Source organism: Mauremys reevesii, linkage group 12 (assembly GCF_016161935.1).
Source record: "Mauremys reevesii isolate NIE-2019 linkage group 12, ASM1616193v1, whole genome shotgun sequence".
NCBI classification, from domain to species: domain Eukaryota; kingdom Metazoa; phylum Chordata; order Testudines; family Geoemydidae; genus Mauremys; species Mauremys reevesii.
The window spans coordinates 40,838,934-40,859,826 of NC_052634.1; the positions used below are offsets into that span (position 1 = coordinate 40,838,934).

The following is a 20,893-nucleotide window of genomic DNA, read 5'->3' on the forward strand; positions in this document are numbered from 1 at the left end:
AAAGCAGGACTAATGCTTAGAGCTGGTAATCAGTGATTTCAGATCTGTTGGGCTGCAGCAAGACTCTCCATTGAGTCTTAACCAGCTCTGTTATTACACAGGGAAGAACAAAAGGGTCAAATGGTGCCTGGAAGCCTTAAGAAGAATCCACCCCACCAAGTACCAACACTTGTCGCTACCTGCTCTCAACCCCACTGAGAATGTTTTGGGGTCACTCCTCGCCTTTATCAACGTAGGGGGTCTCAGAAAATGCTAGCTAACAGGTGCTCCAGTGGCACAATTGGTTAGTGCCCAGTACTTACTTAGGGCAGTGCTGAGAGGAGCTATGCTGAGGTTGTGAGTTCAAGCCTCACCTAAAGCACTAGTTTTCATTAGCCAAATGGCATCACCCCCTCATTTGGCCCTTTGGGATGTAGAATTCCAGCCCTGGGACACTGAGGAGGAGTCAAAAATGCCCCTTTCACTTATTACCTCCTCTCCAGAGCACAGGTGAGAATCTACAATCCTTTCTCCCACACCAGCCCCTGTGCCAGGATCCCTCAAGCAGAGCCTGGAGTCCTGCCCCTGGCGTCTGTACTATTGACAAAGACTAAGTGATGAGGACAAAACACTCAAATCCCACCTGGTGCGGGGAGCCAGGTTTGTTCTTCAAATTCTGTCGTTGGTACATTTCCAGGCCTGGGAATGTCCCACAACAGCATTGAATGGGAAGCTGCCTGCAGAACAGTGACACTGCACAGAGCTCCTGTGGAGGAGGGGTGGGAATTAGTAACATTTTGAGGATCATTTGGGAAATGAGCCTTTGCTGACAAGGTTTGTCTCTGTTCATATTTCACCTTCAGGTGTTATGTTGAGGGATCTTTAGTATATTTTTGTGAGGTTAATAACTATCTCCTCAACTTTATTTACTCAACTTAAAAATTGGTCACTTGATTTTTGCATCTCCCTGTGAAAATACAACTGACGTGTGGCTTTCTATAGGGGGTCATGATGTTATAGTTGGGGAATTCAGTCTCTGTACTTCTGGGGGGAGTGTTGCTTTTTTACAGCTGCCTCAGGGCCAGGCACACTGGGCTGTTAGCTGCACCCACTGTCCTTGCCAGGGGCCCCTGCTGAACCCTGGGCGGCTGCACTGCCGTGCTGGGGTGACTCTGCAGGTAGAGAAGCTGCTGTGGAGCAATGTAGAGCAGGTGCAGGAAGGAGACGGGGTCACTATTCACATTCTGAACTGCACAGTTTTCCAAATTTGGGACTAGATTCATAGACTTAAGGTCAGAAGGGACCATTATGATCATCTAGTCTGACCTCCTGCACAATACAGGCCACAGAATCTCACTCACCCACTCCTGTAACAAACCCCTAACCTATGTCTGAGTTATTGAAGTCCTCAAATTGTGGCTTAAAGACCTCAAGGTGCAGGGAATCCTCCACCAAGTGACCCGAGCCCCATGCCGCAGAGGAAGTCGAATGTCCGAGAACAATTTAGGGAAGGTGAACGCAGAGCAATGACACTGGAGATGCCCAGACCTCCAATAGGGGCAATGTGGAAATTAATAATGGGAAGATCATTTGTGAAATTAGTCGTCACTGACAAGATTTGTCTCTGTTCCTATTTCACGCTATGGTGTTAGTTAGAGGAATCAGTACAGATTTTTACTATATTAATTAAACACTTAATTTTATTTAACCAAGCCAAAAACTTAGTATCACTTATTTTTTCTCTGTCCTAGCAAGAATGAATTGAATTTTGTGACTTTCTGGAAAGTGCAGCGAGATTAAATGTGGGAAATTCAGTCTCTGTGTTTGTGAGCTGATGTTTTCCTCTCACAGGTCAGTGCCTGCATTGAAATACCAAGAGGGATCTAAGGGCTGGTGTACGCTGGGCACTGAACTGGCAAAGCGACGTCTCCCAGGGTGTGACTCCCCCCACAAACCCATATAGTTAAGGTGACCTAAGCCCGGGTTAGATAGTGCTAAAAAAAAGGAAGAATTGTTCTGTCCATGCAGCTATTACAGGGATGGGAAAATCCCTCCAGTCACTGTCTACTCCAAAGTGCTATAGCAGGTGCCACAGCCGCGTTTTAAGTGTAGACAGAGTGAAACTAGATTTATCTCCAGTTTGCACTATGGATGCTCAGGCACTAAGACTACAATAACAACAACGACAACAACAGCTCAGCGCTTGCGTAGTTAGCAGGATTCGAACCTGCGCAGGGAGACCCCAATGGATTTCTAGCCCATCGCCTTAACCACTCGGCCACAACTACTTGACATGTGTCCATTTCACTGCATGATGATTTTGTTCTCACTGAATTGTCACTAAATTGTTTGCTCAGACCAGCTTCCCAGCACACTCATGGCTGCGCATCAGTGTAAGTGTGTCCTTGGCTGAACAGCGAGAATTCCTGCCCATTTCCCTTCCGGCTGGAGCAGCATGAGAGTGTGTTTGTGTGAACGACATTGCTGTAGATTGTTGTTCATTCCCCACTCTGACAATTCAGACAGTCCCTTTCCTAGTCAAATCTCCAGCACATCGTTCCAATAGCAGGGGGCAGGATTTCTCTGGGGCACTGAAATTTTTCAGAGGGCTGGTGCGTGAACTCAGCCTTGCATTCCACCCTTGATGTTTCATGGACTAACAACAGCAGCAGAAAGAAAGAGCGGAGCCAATATCTCCTGGCAGGGATGCAGGTGCCATGACCCTCTGTCTGACCGTCGCCATTGCAGGAGAAAAAGGTTCACTGGCATCGAATGCCCTGGCTCAGACCAGAGACACAGGGAGGTTTTGCTGTTCATGGATCTGTGCAAAGGAAATTTTGTCTCTGTGTGAAACTGAGGTCAGAAATGAAAAGTCCACATGGTGGCCCAATGCTCTAGGGAATGTGGGTGAAGGACTTGGGCTGAGAAATGATTTAACAGGGGTTTGTTTCAATTTATTGCCCTGATTAAAATCTATGGCTAAAAGGCAGCCACTGTTGTTAGTACTTGTACCTGTGTAGGGACACCCCAGTGGGTGTCAAGTCCATTGTCTTCACCAGGGGCAGTCGATTATTTTAGCAAAGTACAAATTTCTTGGTCAAGGCCTAGGCTCCGGAGAAAACAATACACTGCTGATAAGAAGAAGTACATCAAAAGATTTTGCAGCCACCGTGGGCATAACTATGATGTGTCATGTTTCACTCTTTATATCTGGCGCCACCTCCTTTCCCTTTAGCCTTGTAGTTGACCAAGGGCAAAGCTGAACATCTCCTCAGATACCAGGGAGCGTTTATGTCCATTCCTGCGAGCTACACAGGGGTTTGATGTTGCTGCTTTCAGTCCTCTGGCTCTGCCGGGATAAGGAACAATTCAGGCTGTCACTGCCCTTCCCCCAACACAGTTGCATGGGAACTGACCAAAGGAGCCTGCAGCACTGCCAACTCCTTTAGCACCCTCGGATGCAGCGCATCCGGCCCCATGGATTTGTGCTCATCCAGCTTTCTAAATAGTCCCGAAGCACTTGTTTCTCCACAGAGGGCTGGTCACCTCCTCTCCATGCTGTGCTGCCCAGTGCAGCAGTCTGGGAGCTGATTTTGTTCATGAAGACGGGAAAGGGGGAGGGGGGGGAAGCATTGAGTACATTAGCTTTTTCCACATCCTCTGTCACTAGGTCGCCTCCCTCATTCAGTAAGGGGCCCACACTTTCCTTGACTTTCTTCTTGTTGCTAACATCCCTGAAGAAACCCTTCTTGTTGTTACTCCTCACATCTCTTGCTAGCTGCAACTCCAAGCGTGAGTTGCCCTTCCTGATTTCACGCCTGCGTGCCTGAGCAATATTTTTATACTCCTCCCTGGTCATTTGTCCAATCTTCCACTTCTTCAAACGGTGCTGCCTGCCAGTGCACTCAGCCTCACTTGGCAGGTAACAAAAGGGATCGAGTGGCCATCCAGTTTCTGGAGAGTGGCTGACAACGCCCGACCTTCTGCCCTGAGGAGAAACTGACGTGAGACAAGGCAGGGGAGGTCATTCTTGTATTGGACCAACTTCCGGTGGGGAGAGAGAGAGAGAGAGCGAGAGAAGCGAATGCAAGCTGCGCTCTTTCCCCAGCAGCAGGTGGGCCACGTCGTCTCTCTGATGGCCTGGCTTCCCGGGACGGGACCCGGCTACCACTACAGGGCAGGCAAGAGCGGCGGCCCGGGCGGGCAGGGGGCGGGGCCCGAGCGGAGGGGCGGAGCCGCGTGAGCAGGTATGCAGATCTGTGTGCGAGCAGAGCATTGTGGGAGCGGACGCAGGCTGCCAGGCAGGGCCCGACTTTGGCACCGGGAGCTCGGCGTGGAGAAGGGAGGGGCTCCGGGGGATGCGTCGGGGCAGCTGTCGGCAGTGGGGGCCGGTGTGGGCGAGGCCGGCGGTCGGTCCACCCCGTTTGTTATAAGTGTGGGGCGAGCGAGGGCGGGCGGCGGCCGGGCAGCAGGAACTCATACTTACCTGGCAGGGGAGATACTATGATCACGAAGATGGTTTTTCTAGGGTGAGGCTTTTATCCATTGTACTGCGGGTGTGTTGACCCTGCGATTTCCCCAAATGCGGGAAACTCAACTGCATAATTTGTGGTAGTGGGGACTGCGTCGCTTCTCCCTGGCAATTGGTTGGAACAACAGACAACCAAAAGTGGGCTGCTTAGGCTTAGTGCACTGCAAAGCAGACTCTAAGGAAAGCAGGTTATTTTTCTGTACCTTTGGGAGTGCTCTTTTTCCACAGGCCCTGTACTTTTGGGCACCTTCATTGTTATTCCTCGTAAGCAAAGCTCAGCTCTGAAACTTTACTGGGGCCTTATAAGGCTCTTTGTGTTCTTGGCTTTCCCTGGTCTTTTGCAGCTGGTCTGCTCTCTAGTCTGCTTTTTTGGGGGGGGGGGCTTGGACCGGTGCCTTCTTTGGCTCTAAGGGGAGCTGCCTGCCTGCTCTGCTTCTTTGCCTGCTTGTAGCTTCTTGCCCGGCCCTCCTTCTCAGGCTCTTCCTCCTTTGATGGGAGGATGGCCTGTCCAAAACGCCTGTCCCACCTGGTCCCCTCGTCCAACAGGCAGTTCCGCTCCTAGTGGGACCACAAGATGTCCCAGAGGAGAGAGGGTGGCCAGCAGAGTGGTGACGGGGGGAATGGCAAGTGACCGGCAATGTGGCCAGACAGCGGAGGGAGAAAGGGGCTTTCCCTCCAGGAGGTGAGAGGTGAACTCTGGGTTTTCACTGACCCAGGGCAGCAGCTGTGGGTGAGGTGCAGTGAAGGGAGGGGCACATCCAAAGAGCTTCCGGTGTCTGGATTTAGGAGCCCGAGGCAAAAGGCCACTGCCCAGCGCACTGTGGGCGGGTGTTTTGCTCATAGTGTTGTGTTATGAATCCTGATTGTGGTGTTTTCCCAAGTTAATACAAGCTCATTTTCCTCCTTTTTCTTAAAGTTTCTTTTCTACACTCAGTGCGTGTGAGTGGGGAAAGTATCGCCTCTTAGAGGCACCCAGTGGCCAGGGTTAGTTTCCCCAGGTTACTGGGTGGGGGCTTAAGCAGATTGTGTGTTGTATTGTTGAAGAGGAGCCCCAAGCACCCAAACAGGGAATTGTAACTTCAACCTTCAGAGTAAGAGCCAGAGGTGCTGCCAGCTGAGCTAGCCAGGCCGCCTAAACGTATTAACCCCTTTCACGGCAAGAGCAAACACCGGGTACTTCTGTGCTTCTCAGCAGCTGGGAAAAAGCCTCTTGGGGGAAATGTCTCCTGCCCCACCGCCAAAAGGAGCCCCTTGAGTGGGAACGGTCAGAGGCCTCACCTGCTTTCCAACCACCTTGTGATGCTGACCACAGAACGAATGCTGGTCTGTGGGTGGCCTTCAGTGGGGGTTCGGCATGCCAAGGAGCAGGCTGGCCAGGTGTCTCTGTGGCTGTCTGCTGGCCATGCATAGGCATAGTTCTCCCCTCCTCTTGCCCTGCCCTTGGTTGCTCTGTGGCTTTTAAGCCTTCCCTTGGAGCTGTCAGCACCAGCCGCCTCTGCTCTAGGTGCCCAGAGGAGGAGAGGTGCTGGGCTCCAGCCTGGGACTCTGCCTCCTTCCTGCCTAGCCCTGACTGTGAAGCCTGGCCCTGGCCCTCCTTCCTTTAAATGCCATGTGGGCAAGAGGAAGAGTGTGGCAGCTGCAGGGACCGAAGTTGTGGGCATCAGGTGAAGCAGCGAGAAGCAACCATATGGTCAATCCACAGGAATCTCTAGCCAGACTGTTAAGTTCTAGGACCCCAACCTATAGCCACCAGCCCATTGAACCAGCCAGACCAGAGACATGTCTCCAGTGGGCATCAGTCACCCAGTGTGAGGGGAAAAAAACTCACTCTAATTCACCCTGAGAGAAGGTAGCCAAACACATTGAGTTCCAGGGCTTTGCAGCAAAGCAACATATCTCTACAGGGTCCCACTGAGATTTGAACTCAGATTCCAGGATTCAAAGTCCTAAGTGCTGCCCATTACACCATGGGACCTGCTGCTGTTTCATTTTCTAGACCCCTGTGACTCTCAGCTGGCTGGTTTGCACTCTGCACTTATTGCTTCCCACCAGCGGCTTCCTCTCGCAGGACTCTCTCTCCTCCTCCAGCGACTATAGTCCTGCACAACCGGATCCATGGGTCCTGCCCTGAGACCCCACATCCCCCTGCTTTGTCTCCGTTCCCTGCAGGCTGCAAAAATGTCAGGGGAAGCTGCTCCTCCCTTCACTCGGTGCTCCCGCTCATATTGGCCAGCTGCAGCCTCATCTCCTGATCTCGGCAGCTGTCGCTGGTCCGGTCGTACAGTCACACGCTGACTGGCTCCCCTGCCTGGATGCTCTTGTGGAAATCCCACAGGCGACGCTGCAGGACTTGGAACCACTGGTTTCTTAAATGTTGTAGTGTTTGCCCGACTGCCGGAACAAAGCCACCAACTCCTCCCTCACCGACTCCCACCAATCCCCCTGGTAACCACAGAACCCTCTGATGCTTTCCCGTTCTGCCAACACCGTCAGGCCTCGCCCCCCTGCTCCTTTATCTTGCAAGCTCTGGATGTTCAGCTTCCAATATCCTCTGCCCTGGGTCAGGGAATTGCCCACATTGAGCACACGGTGAGAGCTGCGTGATCCGAACAGTCCATTGGCACCACCCTGCACTGGGCTGTTGACGTGCTCTCCTTCACGGAAATCCGGTCAGTGAGACTCCTGGCCTGTCCCCGCAGAAAGGTGTATCCCCTCTGCGGCTGGTGTGAGCGCGGGTCAAAGGAATAGGAGGCTACCACCCGCCCTCCACTGGTTCCACTGTGCAGAAACACGTCCTCTAAGCCAACCTCGCTACAGACCTGCGCCAGGTAGTGCTCATCATAGAATAGTTTCCTCTGACCATCAGGAAAACAGGACCAGCAGTCCTCAGGCCGGTGCAACAATTGAAATCCCCCCTGACACCAAACACCGTGCGGTCCAGAGGAAGGGAGCCAGTTCCTTCATAGAACTTTCCTTTTAGGCCTTAATTGGGGACCAAACACACTAATAGAGCCATAACCAGTGCTGCAGAGCACAAAGCCCACCAGTAATGCTCTCCCTGGTCAGAGCTCCAGCCCCTTCTGTACTCGCACCATGAATGTGAAGAACAAGACTCCAACCCCATCATTCTTCACTGGCCTGGAGGACCAGAGAGATGGGCCCTTCCACCAATCACCATCAAGCTACCCTAGAGTTGTTAATGTGCATTTTATGAACACCCACCATGTCCAAGTCACTGAACATCAAGTGCCTCCTCCTGGGCCCCCAAATCCCTTCCACCTTCCCATTTTCACAGATGCCCCTTCCAGGGTACTGCCCTTGCTCAGCTGCACAGAGGAGTTTTCATCCCCTATACCTGCCTGTCACTGCCCAGCAACCCCTCTGGCACCATTCCTGAGGGCCACCCTGCCTCACTCTCTTCCTGCCATATTGGGTCCACCAATAACTCATGTAGGAGAGACAGCTCCCATCCCTCATTGTTAAGGGTCAGGCCAGCCAACTAGGGGCAGAATCCTAGTATCTTTTCCTACTGCAGAGCCCAAATTCAGGGACTCACCTTGGGTGCAGGAATTGCTGTGATCCCAGAAAACAAGCCATCACTGTGCAAAGAGGGATGAAAGGGCCTGCCAAAGCCTGGGATTGAACCAGGGACCTTTAGATCTTCAGTCTAACGCTCTCCCAACTGAGCTACTTTAGCAGCTGTGTAGCAGTATTTTGGCCTGTTGCTTCTCTGTCTGGTAGTTGCACACAAAAAGGACGTCATTGTGAGCGGCCCATGAAGACAAGACTCGCTTTTGCCTGCCTTGCTCAGCCTGACTTGCTGCCTCACCCTGTTCCTGCCCTAGTGCCCGGGTTGACCTTGCGGTGGAAGGGGACTGGGGGCCAGTGGCGCGGGGAGGAGGTTGAGCTGGACCCTGAGCTAGACTAGACCCTGGCAGTGAGAGTCTGGCCACCACTTGCTGCCCCACCCTGTTGTCCTGGCTTGCCCCACGGGGCGTCATTTCGGGAGGGAAGTGGGGCTTCTGCCTCCCCTCCCCGATTTTCACACCGCAGAGGATTGTGAACAGGAAAACAAACAGCTGCTCCACACCCTCACCGGAGGAACCTGACATAACCTCAGTATTAAGACCCAAGGACTCAGGCTGAGAACTGATATAACACCACTCATTTGGGATTTATCAACTTGTCTTCCATGAAGCAGGGCCAGATCCAGTGTTTTTCCTGCCCCAAGCGGCAAAAAAAAATAATTAAAAAATCAAAAAAAATCCACAATCAATGGCAGCTCTACCATTTTTGGCAGCAAGTTCTTCCCTTTGAGAGGGACTGAGGCCAAATTGCCGCTGAAGAACCGGACGTGCCTCCCCTTTCCGTTGGCTGCCCCAGGCACCTCCTTGCTGCGCTGGCAGCACCACATGATGTAGTAGGCGATAGCTAACCCAGGTGGGGCACATGGCCCCACACACGCCCTCTGCAAGTCTTGCCTCTGAAATTAGGAAAACTGGTGAGTTGAAGGCACAGTTGCACACCCAGAAGAAAGCCCAGCATGACATGCTCAGGGTGAGGAGGGTGCTAAAGCCTGTTATCAAACCAGAAACCTTCAGATCTTCAATGTAATATACTCCCACATGAGCTACTTTGGCAACAGCCAGGCCCACCAGGAAGGCTTAATACACAAGCCACAGCACATGCTGGGAAGATTTAAATCTGGATGTCACAACACAGGAGACAAGCAGTGGACTTGGCCCAGAGGGGCAGGCTGGGTTCCCTATATCCCAGTCACTCAAGCCAGCACCTGCCCCCTCAAGCTGTCACTGGCGCCCCCAGGTCTGCGAGACGAGAGCAGCGGTTCTCACTGGAACAACTCCACCCACAGCTCGCAGGCTCCTCCCAAGCCTAAACCGGAAAACCATCTTGCCGGAAAGCTGCCCACTAGGACTCACCATTGCTTCTTTTCCTTCCACCCAGAACCCCACTTCTTCTCCTGGGCTGCAAGTAGCCACCCCTGGGAAGCCAAGAGGCAGGCACAGGATTCTACCTCCCAGCAGCCAACCACACCTCCCCAGGCTTTGCAGAACAAATGGTGGTGCTCTACTAACCCCACTTAGCCGCACTGAGGCGCTTAGCTTCTGCCCTGCCTTCCTCAGCTCGACTTTCCTCTTTTGCCCCATCCCTGCCTCACTTCCTCCTTTGGCAAGTCACGCAAAGGAGCCAGTCTCCGCAGGCCAACCTCCCAGGGCAGAGGAGGCCAAGCCACAAGCATTCAAAAGGCGACTGGCCTAACTCCTCTAGCTTCCCCAGGCTGACGCCAAGGTACTTTGTCCACTGATGTCACCACCCTCCATCATGCGGGGGTTGGGGTTATCCCAGGGACAGGCCAGTGGCAGAAGGAGGAGCACCTTGCTGGACAGCATGGGGAGCTGGGAAAAGGAAGCCAGTATGTTTCTGCCTGGTTTTGGGCTGAGGCCCTTTTGCATGTCAGGTTACCATGAGAACCGCTACACTACAGAAACTCCATCACCGTGCGCTGCCCTGCCCCACCCCTCAAATTCCCTGCACTTTGGTGGTGCTCACCCTGGCACATACCGAGGGGTGAACCTGGAGAACATGGCAACAGCTCTTCAGTGGGTCAGCTGGAAGAGCAGAGGACTGGAGCTGGGACTCAGGAAGTCATCCTTACATCACCCTTGTGACTCCAGCCTGAGGAGAGCTGCTTTTCCTTCCCCTTGCTGAGAAAGAGCAAGAGAAGAAAGAAAGCTCAGGTGGGCCTTTTCCTGCAGAGAAGCCCAAAGTGAGGGCCTTGCATTGGCTAAAGGAACTGCTGTGTTTCCAGGAAACAGCCCACTGCTTCAGAAAGAGTCTGCTAAAGCCTGAGATTGAACCAGGGACCTTTAGATCTTCAGTCTAATGCTCTTCCAACCAAGCTACTTCAGCACCAGCAGGGGGCCTTTTTGGGCTGCTGTTTCTCACCTTGAAGCTTATTCTCGATAAACCATCGTTCAAGTTAACAATGGCCAATGCAAGACGGCCATCGCTTGCTATTTTAGCACTCGGAAATGTCATCAACTAGTCTTCGGATCTCGTGAATGCTGCGCTTCAGTTCATGGGGGAAAGGTGAGAGAAGTGACCTTTGAACAAAAGGCCTGGGGTTAACATCCTAACACTGTCTCCGACTGTAACACTATTTAATACCGGCCCACCCTGTGCTGGTGACAGTTCCATTGCTAGATGTTAGTACATTTCAGTTACTGTTAAAATTAAAAGTTTCTATATGCTTAAAGGAAATTATTTTTTTTATTTGCTTATACATGGCATGAATAAATAAAGGTTTACACATCCTAGCATGAAAATGTATTTTATATGACAGAGAAAATCATGCATCAAATTGTGCATCAAAATCATGCGATGAGCTACAAATGCAACAAAAATAAGGTATTCAATGGTTTAACATATGGAGCTGGGGTGGGGCTGGGGGGCACTGAAGACACTTCTTGCCTGGGACACCACTTGGTCTAGGGGAGGCCCTGTCAGGGAGAGCAGGAGTTAGTCTCACATGCCTATTTCCAGGCTGTTATCTGTGGGCACCTGCTCTCGGGGAGGGATCGCGGCAGCCCGGACTCAGGGCTGGAACAGGCCCCGGATTGAGGGGGTGGCTGCAGGGTTTGCAGCACTCTGATGTCTCAGACAATGTGTCTCCCCAAAGCCTCGGATCTGCATCCCCAGAAGGCTCCTGCGCTGCCTCCGCTCCTCTCACAGTCTATAGCAAGGAGCAGCAGCAAGGGTCAGGGATGAGCCATAGGGCACTAGGTGGGGGGCAGAGGCTGCAGGACTAAACCCAGCACCCAGAGCAGAGGGGGTATGAGCCTTTTTCTCTCTCCTTAGCCACGTGCTATAGCGCCGAGAGCTCTTTGAAATGCCTCCCCGCCCACAGCCTGGGGAAGGGGAAGGAGTCTCAGGTTCTAGCGTGATTTGGAGGAGGATCACTGGACCCTAGAACCATTCACTGCCCTTTCCCGGAGAAACCTGTGATGCACAGAACGGGGCTGAGATAAATGCTGACAGGAGCCAGGATTTGCTCCCCTGGAATAGCAGCAGGATTGGGCAGCTGGAAATCTCACCAAAGGAGCTGAAGCCTTGATGGGTCAGACACAGATGCCCCAGGTACTGCATGGGAGGTTTAGGTTTGTTTCTGGACAATAGCAGTGAGAGTCTTATTGCCTCAACATTTCAGTAGAAAAATTCAGACCCAAACTGTGTGTGGCGGGGAGGTCGATAGCGGTTTCTTTGGGTGTGATTTAGTTTGTTTTCTCATTCTCATTGTAAAAGCCTTTGATGATTTTGATGGGAACAATGTTTGCACAAGGCCAAGGAAAAATAAGAAAAGTTAAAAATCTGCATTGGAGTGAGGGGGTCTCTGTGGGCCAGGGCAGGGGTGGAGATTTTCATGGGGAGGGGTTAAGGGATGAATGAGACACTTTTGCGGGAACACAGGGGGATGTTTTGCAGTTTAATTTTTCCAAAGAGAAACCTCCCCACTCTCCCTGTGCTGCTGCCCAGCTCAGACCCCACTGACACCCCTGTGATGAAGTGGGAATTTTCAGAACGTTTTGCATATTGTGTGTACCTCAGTTTCCCCTATTTGTTGCATGATTATCTAGGTCAGAGGTCCAAAACGCAGGGTGCATCCCGCCAGGTGGAATGAAGTAACACTCAGGGGAATGGACCTGGGGCCCAGGCCAGCCCCCAGAGTGTGTGGGGAGGGAGCACCATCCAGCTCCGCTCCTGGCTGTAGCCCCAGCTGCTGGCCCTGGCTGCTGGCCTGGCTCCCAGGGCTCCACTCCCAGCCCTACACCTGTGGCTCTGCTGCCGGTCTCTGACCCCACCCCCAGCTCTGGCCCCTGCCTCAGCCCCCTTACCCCTGTCTGCGTCCCTTCCCCCACAGCTGTGGCCCCATTCCCAGGTGTGGCTCATGGGGGCACGGACAAGGGTAAGGGGGGGCCTGACCCTCAAAAAGTTTTGGGACAAATGATCTCGGTGCTGGGACAAGGGTGTTTACTCTGTGGAGACCCCCAAAGGGCAGGTGTGGCTGCTGTCGAGCTGCCTGGGCCCAGACAATGGCCACAAATTCTGTCTCCTAGCAACTGCTGGCCGGGGCGCACCTGCTGCAAGACACCAGCTGGCTGGGATGAGTTGGAGAACAAAGAAGGAGCTGGAGGCCAGGTGACCAGGTTGCCAGGGAAACAGAACAAAGGACAGAAGAGGGGAAAGGGCCTGGCTGAGTCGGGCTGTTGGGCGCAAGGAATCTGCTGGGTTGGGGACTCGACGGGAGAGCCCAGGCTCTGAGTTCGGGGTCCCCCCAAGATGGACGTTGCTGAATCTTCCTGCTTCCTGTGCTAACACAGAACTTTCCCAGGCTGGATTCCAGACCACTAATAAACCTTCTGTTTTACAGCGCTGGCTGAGAGTCACTGGTGATTGTGGAAGTTGGGGGTGCAGGACTCCTTTGCGGGGGGAGGGGGTGTAAGGCTTTCCCCGGTGTCCTGCTAAGGTGACTCACTACAGGAAGCTCCTGGCATGGAACAGGGGTGCTGAAAGGTCCAAGGTCAGTCCCAGGAGGTGCTGAAGGCCAGGAGGTTTCCCCCAGTGACAGCGTCCCCTGGGCGGTGTCACACTGATGAGGGCTCTGCCTGGGTTTGGTTCAGAGCTGTTCCAGAGCATGGAGCCTGGGTCAGCCCCCCAGCATGTGACCTGCAGGCTCCACTCTGGCAAAGCTCCCTGTCCCTGGGCTTTGGCACCACTAGCCCCTGCTTAGTGACTAGGGGTCAGTTTAGGGGAGTGATTCCCAAAATGTGGGACATGCCTCCTAGGGGGGCTCAGAGGAATGTTCATGGGGGCACCTCAGGGTTGAGCCAGCCCCCATGGAGGGCACGGAGGGAGCCCCACTCTGTCCCAGCTCTTCACCCACCCTACCCTCAGCCTGAGCCTGAGCCCCTGGCCCAGCCGCGACCCCCTTCCCTGTGTCTGCACCCCTCTCCCCAGCAAGCCACAGCCCCACTCCCAGCCCTGGTTCTCGACCACAGCTTCCAGGGGGCCTTGGCCATGGCTAAGAGGGCACAGTGTGAAAAGTCGGTCCTCAATTGCTTCTATGCAGTCCAATAAAAGCTATTCCTCACCCACCTACCCCCTATCAGGACAGACTAGGTATGTTCTGCTGCCCTTCACTCATGCAGGAAGGATAATAACATTTCATTCCACTCAATCCTAAAGTGATTTGTAGCCCGCCACCAGCCAAAACTGGTCATTTTGGGAAAGTGGCCCCATCATGCTGCATAGCTAGGCAGAGTAGGTGTGTCTGTGCAAACACGGTCTGTTCCTGAAGTCTTTCCCCCAGCTCCTCACTAGATGTGAGGGGGGAGCTCATTCAGCCCCTGCGTCCACTTAGTGTTTCAAAACTCCTTATTGTCCCTATCTCTGCTGGCCTTAGATTTCTCCTCCTGTTCATCTTTCAGCAGTTCTGAAGAGGTGGCCGAGTGGTTAAGGTGATGGACTGCTAATCCATTGTGCTCTGCACGCATGGGTTTGAATCCCATCCTCATCGGACACATTTAGTCTTCATTCCTCCTTTATAGACAACCATCTCCCCCATTGGTACAATAACAGACCCAACAATGTTGCTTCTTGCAAACAAAACCTTCTCAGGAACTCAGAACTCCCTTGCTTTAAATTAAATGTCTAAATCCCAGATTTCTTAAAAAAAAAGAATTCTCTAGTCCTGTATTTCTTAGTTTTTATCTCAAAAGGTAACATCCTCATCATCTCCCCCAAACACCCTGGGACCTGCCGAAATAATTAAAATACCCCCATCCTGAGCAAGGCCAGAACAGTGAACCAGAGCTAGTGTCTAGGCCAAGCTGTTCTGACGGAGGCAACTCAAACATTTTCTCCCTGCTTCCCTTGGCAAGGTCTGACTAAGAAAACAAAATTCCCCAAACTGAAAATTTTCTGCTGAAACACCAATACTAGTCTGGTTGGGGACTTTGATATGAATGTATTATTATTATTATTATTCTCTTCTGATTTATCTCAGTTCAGTGTTTGTCCTCCGGATGTGTTTACAGATATTGAGTTGTGGGGGAGAGAGGCCAATTCATAATGTCTCTAGCCCCCTTTCATAGTGTCTTCCAACTTGCTAGGAAGCTCCTTTGCTGCGATGTGAGTCAAGCAGTGTCCATTGTCGCTGTGCTATCTCAGAGAAGTCTGCATTGTACACGGTTCCTGGGATGGTCCTTGGGAGTGTGAATCCCTTCAATGGGCCAGCAGCGAGTCTGGCTCCTCCCTTGTCGCACCTGAAAGGCTGGTGGGGGGCATTTCCCCACCTCATAACATATCTCAGTAACACACACCAAGAAAAACTTCATAACTTCCCAACCAATGCGAGCACACACAATCCAACACGATATTAATGTACAACAGATCAAGATTTTTGAAATGATACCTCACAAGGCAGACTTTGTACAAACCGTGTCATCATTATATGAGAGTGGTGAATATGGGGCTTCCAAGGCGCTGCTTTGAGTAGAGTGTGCCACATCTGGGCTTCCACTGCAATGGAGACGTACCCTTAGAGTCCATCTCTCCTGGGATAAATATGGCAGCAAGGCTGGCCTGGGTCATCTGACTTGGGCTCATGGAGCTAAAGCTGAGGGGCTAAAAACTGTGGTGCAGATATTTGTGTTCACACTGAAGCCTGAGTGATCTCCAGGGCCTGCAGACATCAAACGATGAGGAATTCTGCACACAGAGAGGACCCTGCTAGTGGAAAATGCCTTTGGAAAAGCCCCTTCTGTCACCAGCTGTGGTCGTACAGTGCTCAGTGCTCTGCGTTGTGGCCTCAAGAGCCATGGATGCAAGTTGAGTTACGATGACCTTTTCCTTGTCTCCATGTTTCTTAGGTGCCTCCTTCCGACACTTTCAGAAAAAATGACTGGTTTCTTTTGGAAGCATCTGCACTGCAAGGCAAAGGCATCTTCTCTGCTTCCTCAAAAGATTGACCAAAAGGTGGGAAGAGCAGACACATTTGTTAAGGCACCACTGGGTGCTGCATCCCTAACCTCCACTTTACCTGGTAGGTGCCTGGCCCTGCTTAGCCACAGTGCTGCTCTCTGGGACTTTTCTCCCAGCTGCTCCATTTCTCATCACTGACAATCAAAAGGAAGGTGACATGACCTCTGTGTGTGGACATCCCCAGCAAATCACAAGGACGTGTGGCACAGGCTCTCGTGTTGCAGCAATTGCAGTCGAAGCAACCGCCATGCCAATGCCAGTCACAGCAGCCTTTTCATCAACTCCAGGCTTGTGATTTGATTCTTTCCAATGCCTCTCCAAAGAAGCCTTTTCCTTAGCAAGCAATTACTTGGATACCAAGGGAGGTCTCTTCTGTTTCCTAGAAAGACACAGGAAAATGTGAGCAGAGGAGACAAAAGCCATGCAACAAGGCACCACTGGGAGGATCTCCTGTTTACTAGACAGGTGCTTTAGCCAGCTAAGCCATGGTGCCTGCCTTGCAAAAGGGTTTACAACTGTTCCATTTGATGGTTCAGGATAACACCTGCAAATTCCAAAGTACAGACGTTCCCCATTTCCCTCAAGACTTGCAGACCTTGAGGTGTCTGGCTCTCCGTGCACAGCAAGCCACAGCTGAGTTGACAGAGGGCTTCTAACATGTGCTTCTCCCACCAGCCACTGTGATCATATAGTGGTTAGTGATCTGTGTTTCAGTCGCAGCAACCTCGGCTCAGTTCTGAGTCATGGTAACCTTTCCTTCAGCTCTAGATTTCTCATTTGCTTTCCAAGTGTGGTGGGGTGGCTGCCCCAAACAAGCAGAAGAAAGATTAAGGCAGCCTTGCAGAGGCTGTGCAGAACCCAGCATATCAGGAAAGGGCTTATTGGGAGAGCCAATCAGGAGAAGGCTTGCTGGAGCAGCACATATATAAAGGGCTGCTCAGCACAGCAAGAGTCAGTCACTCCTTGGAATTTGAGGAAGGAGGATTGGCTGCCCTGAAGGAAGGGCACCATGATCAGAGTAGTGCTGGGTGGGTAAGGGAGCATGAGTGACCTCCTGGCCAACTACTGCCAGACTGAGGCCCTGATACAAAGGCGGAGAAAGGTGCTAGGTCTGTGGGGAAGTGGTCCAGAGAAACAGATGGCAGGGGTTGGAGGTGCACCCCTTTTGCCTCAGTCGCTGCTGACACAGGTGGCTACACCCTGGACTGCAGCTGGCCACTGAGGCAAGTGTCTGGGTAGAGAACGGCTGCCCCCTGGAAGGGGGGAGAGACCTGAGTGGGGCACAGCCAGAGGGCTGTGTCCATAAGAGGACATTGAAGTCCTGAGAGCGACATGGGTCCTAATGATAGAACAGATGGCAGCCAGACGCCACTAGATGAAGGCGCACCAGGGGACCAGAGCTAATTGCCAGGACAGCCAACAGGAGGCACTGCAGTGAGGCATGCCCCATGGCACCAAGACTTAGCCGCAAGGAAGGCTCTCTGTCTTGAACCACTACTTAGAAGGATTCTGCTGACAGGTCTTTTCTTTTTATGAAAAGAGATACAAAAAAGGAGCCAACAGAGACATTAGGTTCAGCAAGGAAGAACTGTCAGGCCAAGCCAGGATTTCCTGGTTACTAGGAAGGCTCTTCAGCCAGCTCTTCCCAAAGACCACTATCCAGAGGCCTTTTAACAGCCACTGCAGATGTTCATCAACAAAGAGATGCCAAAATAGAGTTCTCCACTGCCTGCAGCCATCACACTACCAGGAGTTCTGTGCACAGAGAGGCCCCTGCTGGTGGAAAAAGGCTTTGGTAGAGACTCTTCTGACACCAGCCATGGTCATATAGCGTTTAGCACTCTGTGTTGTGGCTTCAGCATCCACAGATGCAAGTTCAGTTAGGGGATGTTTTCTTGTCTCCACATTCGTCTAATGGCTCCTTTCAACACTTGTCACCAAAAAGACCTGTTTCTTTTGCAAGCAATGTACAGCTAGGCAGAGGCAATCTTCTCCATTTCCTCAAAAGATCACCAAGCTGCGGGAGAGGAGACGATTCAGCCAGGCACCACTGGGTGCTGCATGCTGAATCTCCTCTTTATTCAGCAGGTGTCTGTGAAGGACATAATCTACACAGTGTAGAGGTCAAGAATAGGAGTTTATTACACACAGCGCTGGCAGAGTGTCACCTTGCGTATTAGGCTCATAGACACTGTCAGTCAATTGATTACAATAGAATATATAGATTTTCCATGGGCAGGGTAAAGTGACGGGGTAGGCAGTTCCACACCCCAGGATAGGTTCTGCACCAAGACAAGATAGCACAGTAGCCAATGGTTAACAGGTTACATAATGTCTCCACCCATGGTCTCAAGTTAGCAAGTTAACATTTAATGAATAATTTGATAAAATGTGAGTAGTATAAAATATCTATGTTGAATTCTGATTTGAGGTCCATAGGAAAGGAGCAACTCTTTTGATTGTCCAACAGGTACATTCCTAGGGGTTAAAGCAAAGAACCAGTGAAAGCATATGGCAATAAAGATTGTTTTCTGTGTGTCTAAAGGCAAGGCATTGGTCTCTTGGGAGGGAAGTGGAAAGATGCCATATCTTATACTGACATGTGCCTACTTCTCATAAACTCAAGATTGGATCTGTGGGAAGAACGTCTCTACAGAGGAGATTAACAGAAAAGGAAAAGGGATTCTTTGCTCAATTTGCAACTCTGAATAAGACACAATTATTTACTTCTTAGCTCCAACACCTGGCAATTTGCTGACCAGGCCTATCTTAGCAAGCAAGGCTTTCTGTTTACCCTAGCTTTCTCTTAGCTGATCACTATTTGCTAGGCCTCTGGTCCCTTGACCATACTCTGGACTTTGGCTCTGGAAAAGAGCTGGCACAATCCATAGATCAGGTTGTTATATAAACTGCACATGGATTTGAACCCTTCACATCCAGTAATGGCAAAGTCCTTGGTTCCGGCTTGTAGCAGTGATGGAATAAACTGCAGGTTCAAATCAAGTCTCTGGAGTACATCCACACCTGGGATGGGTCATTCAGTCCTTTGTACAGAGCTTCAGTTTGTAGCAAAGTCCCTCCAGGGGTATGAAGCAGGATTGAAGACAAGATGGAGATGAGGCATCAGCCTTTTATAGTCTCTTGCCATGTGGTTTTTGCTTTCTTTGTCCCAAGGACACTCTATCCGGCACGTGGCATAGAAAAACTTTAAAGTTCTGTCCATAGGGCAGATCCCTGCATACCTTGCTGAGTCACAAAGCATATCTGACTTCTCTCAGTGGGCCAGTTGTATAGCTGATGGTCCTTAATGAGCCATCAAGCAGGCTAGGCAGAATTGACACCAATTTGTCTGGTTGGAGTATTCCCCGGAAGCAGAGCACAAGTTTGAAATACGGGCAGCATAGAGCCAATATTCATAACGTCAACTACAAAAATGATACACATCCAGAGATAGCATAATTCTAATCAGCCAATCATAACCTCTCCATAGACCCCTTACACGACAACCTTTCTATAATATTGGCTGCAAATATAGAACAGTGGTCGCAACGGTGAGCTATACAGTTACAGATTATGTCAATAACGTCACAGGAGATGACACGGCATCAGTGAGACTGATACTGGAATACTGCCTCCAGTTTTGGTGTCCTCATTTGAAAAAGATGTTGTGAAATTGGAGCTGGGTCAGCAAAGAGCCACCAAATGTTGTGAGGGCTGGAGAAAATGCCTTCTAGGAGCTATTGAACAAGCTCAACCTGTTTCGCTTATCAAAAGAAGATTGAAAGGTGACTTCATTGAAGTGTTGAAGGGCCTTACTGGAGAGAAAAGATTGGCTATTAAAGGGCTCTTTAATGTAGCAGAGAAAAGCATAACAAGCCCCAATGGCTGGACGGTGAAAAGAGACAAATTCATATTACAACTAAGGCACAAATATTCAACAGCAAAGATGATTCACCACAGGAACAAGCTACCAAGGAAAGTGGTGGATTCACAATCTTCTGATGTCATTTAATGAAGACTAGATGCCTTTCTGGAATGTGTTTACCCAAAAGTAGCTATTGTGTCATACAGGAGGCCTGTGATATGCAGGGGGTCAGATTAGATGCTCTAATGGTCTCTTCTGGCCATAAAGTCGACAAATTTCTGAAAAACTGAGTGTAGTATTGGGAGCAGCGGCTGATGTTTTACTGTCTAGCCAGCTTGCTTCCTAGAACGAACACTCCTTGAGTGGGGTGATCCACAGGGAGTAGCTCAAACCTCCAAAGTCCCTGGGCAGGGGCAGGACATTAGCCCAGCAAGGGAGGGGTGTGGCAGTGACATCACAAAGGCTTTTTGCAGGACCTCAGACTATTGGTCAAAAGTGGTGGGGAGGTGGTGACCTCACAGAGAGATGCTGACATCAGCCAGGCAGGACAGGGGTGAGGGGCCAGGGACACCTCAGAGACCCCTGTGGCTTTGCTTCAGCAAGTCTCCTTTTCCAGGTCTCTCTTTGAGGACTGAGAGTATTCGGGTTCACATATGTGAGCACCAGGAGGAACCTCTTTTGAGTTTTCTCCTTCCCTTTTCCTGATTTTACTAGAAAACAACCATCCCTGTTTAGAAGGTAAGAGCCTCCTTGAGGTTTGAAACCTGTTCAGTCTGATCCATCTGGTGACCGTTGAATTCTAGGCATGGAAAACACGAGCTTAAGGAGGCAGAATTTTATTCTGCACCTGGGATTTTGTCCCTTAGAATCACTGGGGACATTTGAGTTTGTCCTTTTTGTTTCACTTTTTTCTCCATCCCTCCCTCCTTTCTCTTCTTCTCTTTCTTCTTTTGTCCTTTCTCCTGTTCCCCTCCCAACACCAGGAGAGAGGTGTGTGTGTGTGTGTCTATGTGTGTGTGTGTTGCGGGGGAGTGCTCGGCAGCTCCCACTCTGGGAGGTCCACCCAAAAATGTGGGTCTGAAATAGTGCTCGGGCAGTGATCCTCACCGGTGACCTGGGCCATCCTTTGGGCTCTCTGGTGAGAACCCTCAGCCTCCCGTCCTCAGTCTCTACCCTGATTGGCTGAGCAGGGGGTTATTGACAGGGAGGAGACTCAGGTCCTTGTTGTTCTCTTTGAAGACCAAGGAAATAAGTCAGAACCAGTTCTATGTTTGATGAATTTTGCTGCTTCACTGCATTAATGGTCTCTGAGCAGTTCATGATTCTCTCTAACATTGCAGTTCTCCTCAAATACTTGCTGAATAATTACTGTGCACTGTTGTTGGTGTGGAGCTCATCTGAGAGCACTTTACTCAGGTCATTCAATGTAGGAAATTCAAGATCCGATGGTTAGTTTG

General features: G+C 51.0%; 5 non-coding genes and 1 pseudogene across 5 annotated transcripts; 2 read left to right on the forward strand and 4 right to left on the reverse strand.

Annotated features, from left to right (window-relative positions):
* Positions 1 to 20,893, reverse strand: part of LOC120375817 — a 171,331-nt pseudogene that overhangs the window by 110,088 nt on the left and 40,350 nt on the right.
* TRNAS-AGA lies at positions 2,186 to 2,267 on the reverse strand. Its single transcript has one exon. It is a non-coding gene; the product is annotated as a tRNA-Ser (tRNA).
* LOC120376297 lies at positions 4,458 to 4,618 on the forward strand. The gene has a single exon (XR_005587194.1). It is a non-coding gene; the product is annotated as a U1 spliceosomal RNA (small nuclear RNA).
* TRNAQ-UUG lies at positions 6,414 to 6,485 on the reverse strand. The gene has a single exon. It is a non-coding gene; the product is annotated as a tRNA-Gln (tRNA).
* On the reverse strand, positions 8,135 to 8,207 carry TRNAF-GAA. Its single transcript has one exon. It is a non-coding gene; the product is annotated as a tRNA-Phe (tRNA).
* TRNAS-GCU lies at positions 14,024 to 14,105 on the forward strand. Its single transcript has one exon. It is a non-coding gene; the product is annotated as a tRNA-Ser (tRNA).